Consider the following 6,575-nt stretch of genomic DNA (forward strand, 5'->3'; position numbering starts at 1 on the left):
TCTCTCTTTGCCCCTCCCCTGCTTGTGCACGCGTGCGTGCTCTCTCTCTCTCTCTCTCAAAAATAAAGACGTAAATAAACATTTGAAAAATATATGGTCTCAAAAAGACAGACAATGAGAGGCTCATGGGTGGCTCAGTCTGTTGAGCGTCCAACTCATGATTTTGGCTCAGGTCATGATCGCAGGGTCGTGGATGGAACCCTGTGCCGGGTTCATACTGAGTGTGGAGCCTGCTTAAGATTCTCTCTCTCTCTGTCTCTCTCTCTCTCTGTCTCTTTCCTGTGGCCCCTCTCCCCTGTTCTTGCTCTCAAATTAAAAAAAAAAAAAAAATGACAGTAATAAATGTCCGCGAGGATGTGGAGAGACGGGAGCCCTCACACACTGTTAGTAGAACGTAAGATGGTGCAGCTGCTTTGGAAAACAGTCTGGCAGTTCCTCCAAATGTTAAATGTAGGATTACCACGGGAGCCAACAATTCCACTCCGAGCGATAAAGCCAAGAGAAATGAAAACATAGGTCCACACAAAAAAACTTGAATACGAATGTTCATAGCATCGCTATTTGTAATAGCCCCAAATAGAAACAACTCGGATGGTAACCGGCTAAATACAATGTGGCATAACTACACAGTGGAAATTACCCAATAATAGAAAGGATGAAGTTTCGCCACTGGCCGCAACATGGATGGGCCTGCAAAAGGAAAAAAGCCGGACAGACTTCGGAGGCCACATGCCGCGTGATCCCGTTTGTGTGAGATGCCCAGGACAGGCAAGTCTACAGAGACGGCAAGTAGGTGAATGGTCGCCAGGGGCTGGGGGGAGGCGAGGCTTGGAGGGTGTGGCCCAAAGCGTGTTGGGTCTCTTTTGGGGGTGACGACAATGGTTCTCCAGCTGATGGGTGACAGTCTCAGTGTAAATATACTACCACGGCCTCAAGGCGGGGAGTCTTCTCCAGCCCCTTCCGCAGGCGGATACCCTGAGGCTCCGAACGGTGAAACCCCTTGCCCAAGGTACCTGCCAGGATGCGGTCAGGATTTGAACCCAGCACCGTCTAAATTCAAACGACACCCGCCCCCCCACAACCCCTACAGCAGCCACCTGGCACTGCCCCAGCCACTGGATGGGACTGGAGAGTGCGGGGCTGTCCAGGTGAGGAATTCTGGCCGGCCTTCTTGTCCTCTCTCCAGTGAGTGCACGGCGTGGATGGGCCCAAGCCGCAATGAGAAGAAAAGACAGAAGAGACAACTGGGGAAAGGTGTGTGCCAGGTGGTGCGTAGGGCTTTCTCCTCATGGATTCCCCCCAGCTACAGGAGAGGAAGCGCACCCAGAGAGGTGAAGGAACCGGCCTGAGGTCACACAGCCGGGAGGGAGGGCGCCGTGTCTCCGACAGTCTCTTCTGGGAGCCTGCCCCAGGAGACAGCAGGCCCCCCATGAAATCACATCCCCTCACATTTGCCAAGAAGCCACTGAGACAGGATGCAAGAGGCTGGCGACAAAGCAGCTGGTTTGGCCACCCCAGTGCTGCTTGTGGCCCAGAGACCGGAGGCCCTGCCCGGCCAGACGCCTTCAATGGGGCTCCTCTGGAATTCTCCCTGGGGCAGAAACCTGAGAGCAGGTGGGAAGGAAGCCCTTCCCTTCAGAGGACCGTTGCCATGGGCACAGCCACCCTCCTGTGGGTGTGGTTGGGCCTCTGCTGCCCACTGGCATTTCAAAGATAGCCTTCATCTGGAGTTGTGGCATGGTGAGGGAGGGGGGCATCTAGGCCTCGGTGCCAGCGGGGTCTGAGTGATTCAGGGCTCCCCAGCTGGGGTCCCGAGGTAGGCTGCTGGGGGGTCCGTGAAGGTCCCCGGAGTAATGAGTGAAATCCTCACAGGGCCTCATAGGCCTTTCACAGAGGCCTGGGACCCCTCCCACTCACACATACTTGTGACGAGGGCTCCATTTTCTCAGCCAAGAAGAGGCGCAGGTGGGGGGTGGGGAGATAGCCTCTTTTCTGAGTCCAGGAAAAGAACCCGTGGAGATCCTAGGAAGGAGCTTTGTAAACTGTGAATTGGCTTCCTCGCCCTCTGTTCACAGAGGCTCATGACTTCCCTTGCTCTTAAAACAAAAACCACACCCCACCTTAATCTCCAGGCTCCAGCCACTCTGCCCTCTCTCCCTCCTTAGTACAAGCTGCTTTTCCGCCTGCCTCAGGGCCTTTGCACTAGTCGTAGCCAGCCCCTTTTCATGGCCTGCTCTTTCTCCCCCTTCAGATCTCAGCTCAAATGTCACCTCCTCAGAGAGCTTTCGTGCCCTCCCCCATCTCCGTCTCCTCCAGTGGTGCAGGAGCCCCTTGGAGGATGGGGCCTTATCTGTCCTTTCCCTGCAGGACCCCCTGAGCCTAGCTCAGGGCCTTGCACATAGTAGGTGCTCAGCAAACAGCAGCTGAACGACTTGCCTTCCAGACAGTTCTCTCTGGGCTAGATGAAGGGCTGCCGAAGGGCGAGTCATCGAGTCATCGTCCTCACTGTCCTTTCTCAAGCACCCTGTAAGTGCCAGGCCCTGTGCTAAGCCCTTTGCATGTGTCATTCCCCTAGAGGTCATGAGAAAGGACTGATGTCCCCGCTTGAGGGCGTAGTGTTGATTTCACTGGAATCACGCGTGCATACCAGGGGCTCCTTACGAGTGACACGAGGTGGCTTCTGGAGATTGACAGCGGGGAGGGAGCTTTGAACTATCTAACCTCCTGATATTATAGATGAGGAAACTAAAGCCCAGAGGGGAGAAGGAACTTGCCCAAAGTCCCACAGCAGATCAGGGCAGAGTCAGAAAAGCAGCCAGGCTGCACGATGTTTCCTGGGCTTTTCCGCTGGCGTGTTCACATGGGTCCTGCTCTGTATCTTTAAGAACGAGGAGTGTGTGAACATGGGGCGTGTTAACTGCATTAAGGGCCAGGTTGTCCCTTCAGGAGCCCGTGGTGTGTATCCATAACGCTATCGTGTTCAAACGCTCTGACGCCATAGTAATTTTAATCATGACCATCATCATCATATATATATATATATAATCATAATATATATGATAATAATCATAATACATTTAAAAAGTGAATAAAGGTCATTTCTTGAACATCTTCTACATGTCGGGCACTTTACACCCATTATATTACGTACTCCTGCTAGGTAGAAGTGTTCCTGTCCCATTTTACAGATGCAGAAACTGAGGCTCAGCGTGGTGAACTGACTTCCCTGGATCACGCAGCTACAAAGTTATAGAACCTGGACTTGAACCCCAAAATGTGCTGGGTGGTGGTGGTGACGGTGGCGGTGCCTGACGTGCAGAAGATGTATCTCGTAGGGGTATCTTGTAGGGGAAGTAGCGGCAAAAGCAACAAGACGCACCTTTGACACAGAGGCTGAGCTGAATGAAGTCAGAACCCCAAAGCCTCCGCTTGAGAGGCTTCAAACTTTCCCACCAGGATTCAGATGGGGCTCCTCACTTGGCCCTTGGAAGCCACCCGGATGACGCTAGCGGGGGCCCGGGCGGAGGCGGGGAGATCCGGTCCGGGACTGGCAGGGACTCGCGGCTGTGCCTCGGGGGCGCAGTGCCCACAGCGCCACCTACCGGGCCCTGCGGGAGCCGCAGGCGGTCAGCGCGCAGGCGCGCGGCCCCAAGCGGGGCGGGGCGGGGCGGGGCGGGGCGGGGCGGGGGGGGGGGGTGGCGCGTACACCCGGGAAGTCATCCACCAACCCACCAAACCCGAGGAAGGCAGGACCCCGCTATTCTCCTGTAACTCTCCGTAAACGAAAATCGGGCCAACACCGAACGATCACGCAGCCCAGCGCCCTAACAGGCAGTTTCATTGACTCTCAAGTGAGCTGGGGACTATTACATCCCCCTTGTACAGATGAGGAAACTGAGGCTCAGAGAGCCGCAGTGGTTTGTCTGTGGCCACTCAGCTGTAACAGAGCCAGGATTCCCTACTCTACCACATCATCCTATACACCCGAACGCATAAATATATCTTTGCAGTTTTATTTAACACTAAGACAGCTTTCTATGCTTCAGACACTTTTAATTGCTTTGCAAATAGTAACATTTATGTTATTTTTTAAGTATATTTATTTATTTTGAGAGATAGCATGTGCGCAAGCCAGGGAGGAGCAGAGAGACAGAATCGCGTAGGCTCCGAGCTGTCAGTGCAGGGCCACACGGGGCTTGAACCTTGAGATCATGACCTGAGCTGAAATCAAGAGCCAGTGGCTTAACGGACCGAGCCACTCAGGCACCCCAGTAACATTTCATTTAAACCTCACAACCCGTGGGGCGACTGGGTGGCTCAGTTGGTTAAGCGTCAGACTTCAGCTCAGGTCACGATCTCACCGTTCCTGAGTTCCAGCCACCCATGGGGCTCTGTGCTGGCAGCTCGGAGCCTAGAGCCTGCTTCAGATTCTGTGTCTCCTTCTCTCTTCTGCCCCTGCCCTGCCCACACTCTCTCTCCCTGTGTCTCTCAAAAATAAGCATTGAGCTTTTTAAAAACAATTTAAGCCTCACAACCTGTGAGGTGGGTATTAGCAAGACCCCTGTGTTACAGAAAAGGAAACCGAGGCTTTTTTTTAGGGAGAAATGGGTTTCAGTTCCTTGTCTATAATAGAGATGTATTATGATGGGTTTGAAATATTTATTACGGGCTTGAACTATCGTTGTGTTTAGAAGAATGAACCAACAGGTGAATACACCAGTCAACCTCTGTCCAACTTTCGGGCTCATCCAGGTTTCTGCGCACTGTCAGGTTAACGTGGGTCAGATAAGTGACTCCCCACAGAGGGATGTCCTGGCAGGAAGATGTGCTGGGAGGCGGGCTGACTCTGTCAGCTGGCGCAGAAGTGGCCACAGCTGACGGGAGATACAAATTCAGATGTGAAACCCCAGTGCCTGGCCGGGTCACCCTGGCCAAGTCCTCTTGCCCTGTCCTCGGGGTTCAGTTTCCTCATCTGACAGATGGGGCTCCTGAGGCCAGCCCAGGGGGTTGTGAAATGGTGCCTGTAAACCACTTGTACTGGGTGGGCCGGGTACACAGCAGGCGCTCAATGTGTGTTCCTTCCTCCCTGGCCCCGGGGCAGAAATCAGTCCCACTTTGACAAAAACGAAATGGGAGGACGTGGATGCACTGCTGGCTTTGTCTCTGGGCACCCAGTGTGCCCCCTGGGGCCCAGCAGGTGCCAGGAGTGAAGGAGGCTGGCCTGGGAAAATGCCGACCTTCCACAAACACATTGCCTTTCCGGTCCCGTCGTATTATGTCAGAGACACGAAGAAAAGCCTCTCTTTTTCTAAAGTAATTTCTATCCCCACTGTGGGGCTCGAACACACGACCCCAAGATCAAGAGTCTCATGCTCGGGGGCGCCTGGGTGGGTCAGTCGGTTAAGCATCTGACTTCAGCTCAGGTCATGATCTCATCGTTCCCAAGTTCCAGCCCGGCATCGGGCCCTGTGCTGACAGCTCAGAGCCTGGAGCCTGTTTCAGATTCTGTGTCTCCCTCTCTGTCTCTACCCCTCCCCCACTCGTGCTCTGTCTCTGTCTCAAAAATAAATAAAAATTTTTTTTAAAATTTATAAAAGGGGTGCCTGGGTGGCTCAGTCGGTTAAGCGTCCGACTTCGGCTCAGGTCATGATCTCGCGGTCCGTGAGTTCGAGCCCCGCGTCGGGCTCTGTGCTGGCAGCTCGGAGCCTGGAGCCTGTTTCAGATTCTGTGTCTCCCTCTCTCTCTGACCCTCCCCCGTTCATGCTCTGTCTCTCCCTCTCTCAAAAATAAATAAATGTTAAAAAAAAAAAAAAATTAAAAATTTAAAAAAAAAAAGAGTCTCATGCTCTACCAACTGAACCAGACAAGCACCCCAAGAAAGGCTGTTTTTTATTTTTTTAACGTTTATTTTTGAGAGACAGAGTCAGAGCGTGAACAGGGGAGGGGCAGGCTCCAGGCTCCGAGCTGTCAGCACAGAGCCCAACGTGGGGCTCAAACCCACGAACTGTGAGATCATCACCCGAGCCAAAGTTGGACGCTTAATCAACTGAGCCACCCAGGCGCCCCTAGAAAGGTTGTTTCTAAAATGAAGACGCAGAATTCCTTTTAGTTGTGGCAGAATTAAAAAGCCTAAAAAGCAGTTGGAGCTTGGAAAGCCCAGTAGCATTCCTACCACCAGCAACACTGGAAAATATAATGAAATCAGAGACAGTAGAAATCTCAGTTCGGGCGTCCATCCCTTGGTCGTGCGAGAGGCAGCCTTCCAAACTGGTTACCTGGTTGATTGAACAAGGACCCTTGAAGGTGCTCCATAATTTTCAGGGTCAAGTTCATATCCCTTCATCACATGATTTCACACACACACAGCCTGCCCTGGGTGTCTCGCTTATGCCTTGGAGCATCCGTCCCCTGCCGTCCTCCTCTGCCAGGCTCTTTCCCACCCCACCGCTTCCATGGAGGCTCAGGGCAAGGCATGACTCTCTAAGAGGCATCCCAGGATGCGGCCCCTCATCTGTGGCCCCAGGCACCCTCTGGGCACGGACTACTCTGTATCATCCCTATTGATTTACTGGCCC

The sequence above is a fragment of the Panthera leo genome, chromosome D3 (genome assembly GCF_018350215.1).
Source record: "Panthera leo isolate Ple1 chromosome D3, P.leo_Ple1_pat1.1, whole genome shotgun sequence".
Taxonomy (NCBI): Eukaryota; Metazoa; Chordata; class Mammalia; order Carnivora; family Felidae; genus Panthera; species Panthera leo.